This window comes from Simochromis diagramma, unplaced genomic scaffold (assembly GCF_900408965.1).
Source record: "Simochromis diagramma unplaced genomic scaffold, fSimDia1.1 OVJJ01000618.1, whole genome shotgun sequence".
Taxonomy (NCBI): domain Eukaryota; kingdom Metazoa; phylum Chordata; class Actinopteri; order Cichliformes; family Cichlidae; genus Simochromis; species Simochromis diagramma.
The window spans coordinates 10,904,248-10,916,369 of NW_024387423.1; the positions used below are offsets into that span (position 1 = coordinate 10,904,248).

A 12,122-nucleotide genomic window follows, 5' to 3' on the forward strand; every position below is an offset into this window, starting at 1 on the left:
TTCAGCATGAGCGCTCCTGACCTTGGTGAAGGAGCTCAGGGAGCGCTGGTGGTGACGGATGGCTACCCTGATTTGGGATATAGATCCATCGCAGAGACACATTGCGCCACAGAGCCACGCTCACTGCAGTCGTTTCACACACTGCTGCAGTGGGGGTGTATCGTTGCAGTTAGCCTGACCCGCTGGCAAAATTTGTGTGTGCCTGCTTGGCCTGATCATACCATAGAGGACTCGTGACTTCTTCATGCACCCAGTGAAAAATTACAGTATTCAGTCTGAGAAAAGTAGTGGTTTATCTCCAGGGAAGGAGACTACACTTGCAAGTATGTTTATTAGAAAAGACCAAAAAGAATAGTTGAATGTATTTGGTAAATGGATGATTTTGCTTTTTGGGGCACTTCTAGGGCTGCCACGATTAGTCAACTAGTCACAATTACGTCGACTATCAAAATCGTCGACGACTGATTTAATAGTTGACGCATCGTTTGAAGCTTTGTAAGATCCCAAAAGACGCAGGAATAAGTAGTAGGATTTAAGAGTGTAATAACGGACTGAAACAGAAGATGGCAGCACTGCATGTTCAAGGATGCCAGCTGCCGTTAAACCCCAAAGAAGAAGAAGTAGCTCTGTCCCAGAATTCATAGCGCGGCCCAGCTCAGTTTCCAACAATGGCGGCAGCTAGTTAGTTTTAATGTTATTCTTATTATTCTTTCTGGGTCGCAAAATAAAGTTTAACATATTTTCAGGTGAGAATGTAGCTGTGTAAACCTCAAATATCTGCTCAGTTTATCAAGACACCACATATTTTCAAAAGCGCTCCGACGTTTTCGGAGACGTCTGTTACCCACTAGCTCGATTGCTAGCCGGGGGCAAGCCTCACTAGAGCCCGTGAGAACACCTGTCTTTCGCTACTCAGGTTAAACATGATATATAAGTCACTTAGATAACTTAAAAATGTTATTGTTTGGCTTTGTTCCGTGTTTTATTTGTTCCTGAGTAAATCGGTTTGGCTGAGATTAAAGTTATAGTTTTTACACAGCTGAATAAACATCAAGCAGACAACTGATTATCAGAAGTGTGAGATGCTCGAGAATATACTCCAGTATCCCGTTATATTTTAGATAGCAAGGAGTTTATTAAACCGAAACAATCTGCAAATTTCATTAAAATTTAATAAACTATCATCTTGTCTTTATTTTAAGTTAGCACATACCTTAAACACTTAAAGCTGTAAGCTAATGATAGTTATATGAGAGCAGATGCTGCTGGTGCAATAAGCTGTACGTTTTACGTCCAATGGATGATGATCTGATTAGTTGACTAATCGCTAAAATAATTGGTGACTAGTCGACTATCAAAATAATCGTTTGTGGCAGCCCTAGGCACTTCACTTTAATATTTCTATTTTACACTGATTCTTATCTTATAATAGAGAAACAAAAATGTCTTCTTTTTGTTTTAACTGAATTTTACATTAAAAATGTATGCTGGTCTTCCAATACTTTGAAAAGAAATTAGTTCTGCCCTCTACCTGGCTACCTTTATGATGAGCGTGCACAGTAATAAAAAAAAAAAGTGGAGTAGTTTCATATACAACAACAATATCCCATTTAGGAAGACATTCTCCAACTTAATCTGTGTTTTTGCTTTGTGAGTGTCCAGTGGAATTTTCTTATAAACCTTTCAGACTGGATTTGTTTGTTCTTCTTTGGATTTTTCTGGCATTTTCCTATGTTCCTATGTTGCTGGGACCTTTAGATCAGAGAAAATAGTATTAAACGAGACATGTTTGCACTTTGGTCCTGTTTGGTAAAGTTTAATTGGAATGTTTGTTCCAAAACTGCTGCAGGCTGTTAAATTGCCAGAGGCTCAGCTGTTAAGCTTTTTAAAGACCAATGCGTGTATCAGTGCATTTGGACTGAATCTGCCAACTGCTCTCGTTCTTGGTGCCAAGAAATGAGGAAGGTTTACAAGGATTCAGAGTACTTAGAATTTTACTTAAGACTGTGCACAAAAACTTGTGAAAACCATTCATTTGTTAATTTAACCTTCCTGTCCTTAACTGCCTCAGTAGAAATAAATAAACATGGTCAGCATTTCTATGGTAAACTGCGTGGTGATTTTGTGATTGGATTTAGATGCTTAATATGTTTCAAAGTCCAGCATAGTGCTCACAGAGCACAACATAAAGGAAAGCTCACCACAAACCCAGGATATCAGCTGATATATAATTAGGGATGGGTACCGGTATCCGGTGCCATTATGACAGCAGTTCTGACATAAACGGTAGTTTATTTCGGTGCTTTTTTTTCCCCTGAGATGTCATACACTTTGGATTCTAGCCAATCATTTTACCTTTGCAAGCGTAGTAGGCGGGCCCAGGTACGTACGTTCTTTTAGAGCAGAGCTACAGATTAAAAATGCCCAAGGCGAAGCGGTCAAAATGGTAAAATTCCTGTATTTGTATAGCGCTTTACTAGTCCCTAAGGACCCCAAAGCGCTGGGAAACAGCTAAACATGAGAGGTTTTTAGACAAAATTGGTGTTTTTTCCATTGTTTAAGCACTGCTTCCACCCAAGAGTGATACCATATATGCCCTATAGCTGCAGAAAAGGCTAACATTATTATCTTTTTACAAAAAAACAGCTAAACATAAGAGATTTTTGGACAAAGTTTGAGTTCTCCATTCTTTAAGCACCGGTTCAAGCACCGTTTAAGCACCGGCACCGTTTCAAAAGTATCGGTTTGGTACTGGTATCGGATAAAACCTAAACGATACCCATCCCTATATATAATTGTCAAATCTTATTTGGAGCACATTTTTTCATCTGCAAGCCACTCTGCAACCCACAGCTCCTGTTTTGGATGGACTGGTATCGATACTTACAAAGTGCTTGAGGTTCAGTATCTTGTTTGAGGATACTTCAACATGCAGACCGGAGGAGCCAGGGACCAAATCACTGACTTTCTGATAGGCAGACAATCCACTCTATATGAGTCATGAACACAGTTTAATGCTGCATTTGACTTAATCTGTCTGTGTCCTTGAATCCTGCCCAATTCTGTGCCAGTGCACATGGAAGGGCTGGGAAGTTGCCCATGCCATCAAATTGTAACTTTTGCTGCCCTATTGCCCACGTCTCTCTTGAAAATGACATTTTAACCTCAATGAGACTTTTTCACCTGGATAAATAAAGGATAATAACATAAATTCCTGAAGATTAAAATAAAAGTCTTTTTTTGACTATAGTGTTCCTATCTGAACCTTGATTGCTATAAATAAACAAATGATTAAGAGCAACAGTTTGTTTATTCTTGAACTGATTCTATATTTTCATAAATCTTCAGGATTGAGATACAGGTGGATATGCTTTCACCTTTCTGACTTGGTGTTCTACCTACAGCTTTAAAGAAAAGAACATTTCAGGCTTGTGTGTGATGGAGTCAGATTGTTAAATGTTGCCATTATTGTACTTATATTTATAACTCTTGGTTCAAACTGTATGATAAAAGACATTCCTTTGTTTCTGACCCCCTCCCCAGCCTGTTGAATGGTGGGGGAGGCTGTAGTGTTTTCTTATAGGGACACATCCTATGTGAAGGTTCTGTTTTCTTGTTTAGTAAACTTCCTGCCTTTATGACCCTTTGGTGAGCAGGAGGTCACACAAATGCACCCCCAAACACAAGCACACACACTCACGGGCACCTACACACACACACATTCTCGCACATGCATACACACACATACAAGGGCCCGACACACCACAATGGGTGGCGCCAGTGTAAACTGTAACTGTATTCAATAAAAAGGCTGCAAGGAAGGCTGTTTATTTAAAGTTGGCTAGGAAACAGGTGAGGAGCGTTCAGCTCCAAGAGCCTGGTGGACCAGCCTCCATTGCTAGCAAGTAAAATCGATCGATTGCTGTTTGTCTTGCTTTGTTAACGGGAATAAGTCTCTAAACCCGCGGGGCCTGTGGAATCACAGACCCAACAGTGTCAAATTCTCATAAATGAAATCAATACAGCTCAGTTAAACAGAGCTCAACTCTTTCCATAGGCAGTCCATGTAGTGTGTTGTACCTCTGTGCATGCAGTCCGGAGATATATAATATGCAATGCAACTGCCTAATGCGACATCAGTGCCACAGTAGTACCTGCAAACTCCTTTTCTAAAGTATTCAGAAGAAAAAACTAAATAGGCTGTTGCTACTATAAATACCTGAAAGGGGAATTCACAAACTTTCAATTTTGTATGCAGCAGTGAATCTATTTCCACTTATTTACAGCTTGCTACAAATAGCACAGTATACATTGAATCCCCACGTACCAACTTCCTCACAGGGATCAACTTACAACAGATGCCATTATCAAATCAAGCTATATTGGATTAGACAGAGGAGAGATCGTCTATAAATGATCTACAGGAAATACCGATCAGTCTTTTAAATAGTGTTGTCACAAAGCAATACATGACTTTTACTTAGTGTAGTTTGTGACATTTCTATTGAAAATAGTGACTGTTTTTTGGTAAAGGCTCCTTCCTAACTGATGGGCGAACAGACAACATTTTGTGTGTGGGTACTTTCTCGCTGACAGCGGTGTGCTTGTGAGGCTGGTGTGACTGATTGTGGCTGTATCTCGCCAAGCTGTCCAGACGTCTTAGTAATGTGATGGGACTGGAAGAGGCAGGTGACACATTCAGGACAAGTTCCAGGTACACAACTCATGCTTGGTCAGGTATTTCATTACAATCCCTCATGCCCGCTGGACTACATAATGTGTTCTAATCACTGCAAAGTGTGCAGGTGTTTGCCTGAGTGTGAGAAGACTGAGACGTGGAACGAGGGGGAAAACACAGTTGCTATTCCCCACACAAGGCCCCTTCATCTCCTCAGTAAATGAAGTAAATGAAACCCAGCGGTGGAGTCAGATGACAAAATGAACATAATGTTGTTAGGCTGCTCCAGAGGAACAGAGGAGCGGAGTGAGTTTTTCTTGCTTACTGTAGCAGGCTGATCTAATAATCCGAGCGCTGGAACAACAGTGTTGCTCGGCTCAGCTGGGACTTGAAAGAGCGGCATTTAAAAAAGGAGCCGAAGAACAAAAGGAGAACAAATGTGAAGGGGATGAACAAAAGGAGGAGAGGAGTGTGACTCGCCCACCCTCGACTCTCTTCAGACAGAAGTAAAAAAAAAAACCCTACACACACACACACGGGAGGAATAATCCCCGGGCAACTTGGACATATTTAATCTGCCTCTCATTTTCAACAGGGATTAATTTCTACCTTCTAATCTGCTCGGTGTCCCTGAATTAAATCTCATGTGTGCACTTTTCCCTGTGCGGCCCATCTGAGGAAATCTCCTGCCTGGCTGTCTGACAGCACAAGCCTAGCTAAAGCAACGTATGTGGCTTAAAAGGTATCAAACACTCGGGCTCGTTCCAGGTGGGTTAGTGAAAGACGTGTAGCAGTTGGTGTGACATATAATACACCATGTGGACTTGCAAACATGACCAATTTTCCAACCAAACACTTCTACTACTACTCTGCTCAAGAACTTCATTTATTGGCAGGATGAATTATTTTTTAGATCTCTAACATGAACTAGACTCACCCTGAAGTAATCGCTGCACGCTGCTAGGACGGCTTTGTGGGCGTGGAACTTCTGCTCACCGGCAACCAGAGTGACATCACACAGCAGGCCATCCTTCCTCTGCTGGTTGAGGGCAGAGAGGACCGAATCCTGGTGCGACTTTGACTGGCAGAGCCTCTGTCCTGTCAGCATCTCCCTACTGCTGTACAACACACAGACATACAAAACACATGTTGGATCTTAGTGGATTTACTAGGTAAGACAAAGATTTTGCACTAATGATAATAAGCAATAATAATTTATCCTTTACCACAGATGGATTAAAACAAATTAAGACATTTCTGTGAGCAAACATTTGCAATAAATCTAAACAATTCCATTCATTTTAACCACCTTGACAGCACAATAGTAACATATATCCATGTAAAACTCCTACCTTAACAAAAATCTCTATTTTTTTTTTAAATATATGTAATGTACACAGCAAATACATGAAAAATCATAACTTTTTACCCCATGTCCAGTGGTGAAAATCACACCAAACAACTGAAATGAAATGCTCTCACACACACTCCAAGAATTAAGCTAAGGAACTACAGAAAGCTAACGTTGCTTGCTGTATCATTATTATCCATACATAAAGTATCTCTTAACCCAGTTTCCTCTACCTTTTACCACACCACTGCAACTATATCAGTATCCATTGATTACTTTACTATTGGTGTTCAGACATGTATTGACAACTACTATAAATGTCAGACGCGCTAAAACTATTATTAGTCCACACAGGATTACTCTTATTGACGATACCCTATTTTTTCTCTTCCACCACCGTGAGGCAGATTTTTCTTGTTTTTTACTGAACTATATGGAACTGTTGGTTTTCTGCCATAAAACTCTCTAGAAGTGGCCACAAAACCCAGAGGATGAAGACATTTTTGAATAATTTGGCAGCATGGTGGTGCAGTTGGTTTAAATCTCCTGATTATCTGGGGCCTGCTTAGCTTGTTTGCCTGCTCATGTTTCCTTGGGTACTTCAGCTTACTTACACACTCCAAAGACATGCATGCTAGGTTAATTAGTGATTCTAAAAATGGCTGTAGGTGTGTCTTTAAGTGCTGCATGAATTAGTGTGTGAAAAAGCTAAATGTGGCTTATAGAGTAGAATGGTTCGAGCAGTCAGACCAGAAAAGTGCTATCTACATGCCAGTCGAGTCCATATTAATATGAATTTAATGTCCCTGTACCTAGAATTTAGCGTGGCTTTTTGAACATTAATGATTCCCAGGCAATAAATTGTAATTATTCATCCTTGGTTTTTTCTCTAGTGAGGCATTTGTTGCCTCCATGAGGTTATTATATCTGCTTTATAATTACATTATTTGTTATCTACAACATTCATTAGCCTTCTCAGAATTAAATGTAAAGACTTTGGTCATGCTTTAACTTTTCTGGTTAGTATCATTATTGGCATTATTGCCATATTTTCATTTATGATAAAACAGTGGCAAAGCATCCCTTTCTGTGAATGCACAAATGTAAGTGAATTTCCAAAACAGTTGGGATGTTGTGTAAAATGTGAACAAAAATGTGCAAATCTCATACTCATGTTTCATTCACAATAAAACATACAAAACACATCAAATAGTTAAACCTTTAAGAAAGCGTTTAATGCATTGGTACGTCAGGGCTTCCTGTATTCATTTTCAACCTTGTCCCTTGAACAGAGATTTCATCATATTCACTGAAGATGATCAGATATTTGAAGTCTTTGCAATTTTTCATCAAGGCACATTATTCTGAATTTGTTCCACAATATGTAGACACAGGTTTTTGCAGAATGGTGAACCTCATGTCACTGACCTGTTGCCAGATGACCCGCTAAGCTGTTAAATGTTCCTCCAGTTGGTTTGTTTTTCTGTAACACTTAAGTTTTCCAGCCTTTCGGGATGCCCGTCCCAACTTTTTGGAGACGTGTTGCTAAATTCAAAACGGGCTAACATTTTCATGAAATAGTAAAATGTCCCAATGTAAACATTTGATGTGTTTTCTATGTTCTATTGTGAATAAAATATGAGTTTATGAGATGATTTATCAAAGACTATGCACAAAAACACTGATCTCATAAGAGAAAGGGTGCTGTTTATCAGATCGCACTACTAGTTCATTTCCATCTACAGTCCCTGAACAGGTACACCCAAAAGATTAACCAGGCTGCAAAATATTAAATATAAGCATCCACAGGACTAGCAATAATTTGAATAATATAATCACATAGCCTAAAACCCTTCAATCAGTCCCACCCACAAGATACAAACACATTCATAAGTGCATACACCCCATTATTCAGTTATCTTTAATTTCCATTATTAAAATTGCATCAGAAATTTAGACAAGTGACTCAATCAATGGCTTGCCATGATTTACATTTTTGCCATTCCCCCACCCTTACAAAAACAGCGCTTCCTACCCATCAGCCTCTATCTCACAGTTTAGCTGACAGGATAAACGCGCTGACCACAGAACATGTCAAAATGAGTTTTCCCGACTGGCAGAAAGCTGAGGATCCATGTAGCAGCAAATATACCCCATTTTCCAACTCATCCTCAGTCCCTCTCCGCTTATACCCATTCATAAGCCAGTCTGTCCACCCAAATCCATCTATGTCCACTTCCAGTCCTGGCCATCACTTTAAATTATGCTGCCTGCCAAGAGGCTTACTCTGTCACCTTCATGGTGATGGGGTGTAAGACAGAGGAAATAATGGGCGTGTGTGTGGGCGGATGCGTTAATGCGCTCTGGGATTGAGGTAGGATGAATGATGACTCAGGTTGTTTGTTTGGTAGTTTGTTTTTTTTTGGGAGGGGGGGGATTGCCATAATTTAAAGTAAAAGGTTTTTACATTCCAAGAAGAGAGTATAAGGATGAAATGAACATATTAGGACAAAACTGTTAGCCGAATGGTGAAAACTAAAGCAACACAAGAACAATAATGTGGCTAAACTGCCCTCAGAATGGGTCATATTGCAAAAGAATCTGTGTCCTACATTTCACAGTGTGTCATATTTTGTTTGTGTTACAAAAGTTGCAATTTACCAGCTCACAAAAAAATAAAGAAATAATGTTATCAGAGGTTATTTTTTCTCTAATTACCCAAGTATGATGTGTAAAACAGCTTTAAAATTTAAAGTACACCAATGTTTACTCTTAAAGTACCACTGCAAGGACTGCAACAGTCAGAAATGTTACGATGCCATATATGTTGGCTTTAAAAGGCTAAAAGTAGATTTCAGTTTGAAAATAGTTTGTTGCAACATATTCTTATTTCTTGAAAAGGCCAAAATCAACACTTGATTATTTCTCCCTGCCTCCGAGCTTCATTAGTGTCCAAAAACTATTAAACATATAAATAAACCACAGAGTCGGAAGGCTAGGTAATGAAGCAATCAGTGTAGATGCTGGAGTTCTTTTTCCAAGTAAATCCCACGTGCAGCGTCCTGCTGCTAAAAAAAAGACTCCCTGATAACACAATAAAAAGCTGTTTCCTTCTATTTGATTAAACTAAAAGAAAATACAACTGTGACCTGTTTTTGAAGGTTTAGTAAGTAGGTTTGGTACAACGGATTGGGCTCTTAGGTAGATAGGTGGATTGTCTCTCGTGTAACCTTGTCTACATCCATATATTAAGTTAGATAAAAAAAGACACTGAATGGACAGTCCAGGAGAGAGAGAAAGATAGAGAAAGCTAGTAGAGCCTGCGCTCTCCAAGCACGGTTATTGAACAACAAATCGATCCTAAATAGATCTTTCTCAGCTGAAAATAAAGAAGTGAATAATGTCAGCATTGTTTGAAACTGTCAGTTGATTCTGTGTTTGGATTCTCATTAACATAGCATTTTTCTAGTCTAGCTGACCACTCAAAGCACTGTTACACCAGTAGCCACATTCACCCATACATGCGTACACCAAACCACCATCCTTCCAATCAATGAACAGCCCGCTCTACCTCCTGATAAGCCACAGGAGGTGCATACACAGTAACGGTTCCTTAAGGGTTATTGTCTATTTTTGCCATGAGCTTTAGATGTGCGGACCTACCTGAGGCTCGGTTCAGAAGGCATACCCTCTTACAAAGGAAGTTAAGATGGAGGTGGAGGGGAGGTGCTATGTGGCTCCTGAGGACTGTAGTCTCCTCACTGGGCACATACATCAGCCTGATAGGACAGAACAGCATGTCAGCTTCACTCAGTCCATCTACTCAACAAAGCCACAATGTGACAGCCTCCTGTGCGACGTGTGAAGGGATGCTACCACACGTTACGCCTAATGCTGACTTCTCCCTTCTCTCCCTTCTCTGTTGACTTTGACAATTGTTAGAGCTGTTCTTTGAAGGCCTTTTCTTGTAAAGCCCGGGGACTGCGACAGCCACAGGCAGCTAGGCTTCAGTGAAGTGAATCAACAAGGTCAGCACTTCTCTGAACAAGCTGGGAGTCCAAATTACACCGAGTCCTTCTGGTGTAGCTACAACCTTGACATAATGTGCTACACACCTGAATCTTGATATCCCACAGATAATGTCCAGCAGCACAGAGAGGTCACTCGGAAATCCAAGCTGCTCTGGATACTCTGATTGAAACCCCACTCGCTTAGTGTACAAATAATAAGCTGACCTGGGTCTTCTCATACACCTGTTTTACAGAAGCAAGCCTCTGTATGTTTGCAGTTTATTTGATAGAGCCGAGTGTACTGCTGGTTTAGGTGTCATCCTCAGTGAGGTTTACTTATCGATCCATTCACGACTGACCTTCAGATGTATAGCCACAGGTAAGTGTTACTTACATTACCCTTGAGTCCAGCTGAACACATGCTAAAAACGTGTGATCAAAAGCAAATAAAATTGGAAATCATAACTTCCTTGTCTCCCTAAATGTCTTCAGTGCTGTTAGATTACGAGGTTTTCATAACATATATCTAAAAATGATCTTACCAAGTGAAAAAATGAGCAGTGGGAGAGGTTAAACACGTCCGGAAGGCGGATAAATTTAGGATCTGATAATCGCAACAACTAGGCCATTGTTCCCTGCAAAACACTGTAATCTCCTGACCGAAAACGACCACAGTGCAAATGTTGTCTTTTACGCACAGAAGACAATTAGGATTTACGCACGAAATGCGCGCGAGGGAGCTGAATTGAGGAGGAGGAGGAGGGAAGGTTTGGGTTGCCAGATAAGCAGACACCCTTAGTGCATTAAGTGTCACTTTGAAGAAAAATAATAAGAAAAAAAGCTCCCAGCTGTCAAAAGGTCTCCTAGCAACAGGCCAGCGCCTCGGTCCACAAACTACGGGGACGGAGAAGAGAGCAACCTCTCCTGTGCGAGCAGAATATCCTGTTGCATCCTTCGCAGAGCACAAGCACACGATCTGTACCAAATCCTACCCAGAGCACCTCACGGCTTTGGAGGAATTTACAGTATTCACCCCTCCTCCTCCTCTCTCAATGTGCCACAAGCTTACGCACCTCATATGAATGTGTTATGAGTCAGTCCCGTCCCCCTCTGGCGGCGCCTCCGTTACAGATCATTTGATCATTTGATGTCCGAGGTTGGGCTCCTTTTTTTAACATCAGCTGCGACACGAAGGGAGGGTGCAGCGGCGACCAGATGCGCTGGGTTATCAGCAACACTTTATTGGTTACACTGTAGGACCTAAATTGTTACATTATAACCCCGCCTCTCCACGGCAGGTCACATGAATATGGACACAGTCGGGAGAGAGCGCCTCCAGGTGGATAATTGAGGCATGGCAAATTGTTGGGGATGCCTCTGCGTGTGCTACATGCAGTATTGTAGACACTACTGGGACACCAGGGGTCCTCATAGGATTTCCACGGGGTGCCCGGCAAATTTGGCGATACTACGCTGCTCCACTGAAAGTAGCAAAAGAAGAAATATAACACTGTGTAGTTGCACGCATCTGTGAGATCATTGTTACTCTTATATTTTTGATATCAGTATTACAGGAAACGTCAGTGCAGTTTTATCTGTATACGACTGCATTTTGTCACTTGCAAAACATCATGACACATTTTTAAATGGTAAAATCACCCACTTCCATCTAGTGGTATTTGTGGAAAATACAGAAATTATAGAGTTATATTCTATAAGTTATGATTGTTGTAAAAAAATAGAAAAGTTGGTGTTTGTTAATAAACCCTCTCAGCTGTATTTTGCATTGTTTCATCCTTTATCTGCCGTCTGCACGTACGCGGCGTTTAAGTGCTTCCTGTCTATACTTACATTGTTACTCTCGTTGGGGCATTCAACTGCTAGTTTAGTGACCTGTAAAGTTAGTGTGTACAGTACGCCACTCTTTTAAAGATAAACTTGCCCTTTAATTTTTTTTAATATAAAAGGCTATTATACACATGAAGTCCCCCACCCACAAACTACCGTGAAACTTAGATTTTAACTTAAAAAACAAACAAACAAAAAAACACTTCATATTTCCAATTGCACCTGAAAGCATCTT

General features: G+C 40.6%; 1 long non-coding RNA gene across 2 annotated transcripts; it reads right to left on the bottom strand.

Moving 5' to 3' along the window:
* Positions 1–2,728: 2,728 nt before the first annotated feature.
* On the bottom strand, positions 2,729–12,024 carry LOC120722166. Of its 2 annotated transcripts, none has more exons than XR_005693366.1 (3): positions 11,113–12,024; positions 9,693–9,808; positions 2,729–5,796 (listed from the first exon to the last, which is right to left on the bottom strand). It is a non-coding gene; the product is annotated as an uncharacterized LOC120722166 (long non-coding RNA). The 2 variants fall into 2 exon arrangements; XR_005693365.1 differs by lacking the exon at positions 11,113–12,024 and adding an exon at positions 10,582–11,105.
* Between the last annotated feature and the right edge of the window lie 98 nt (positions 12,025–12,122).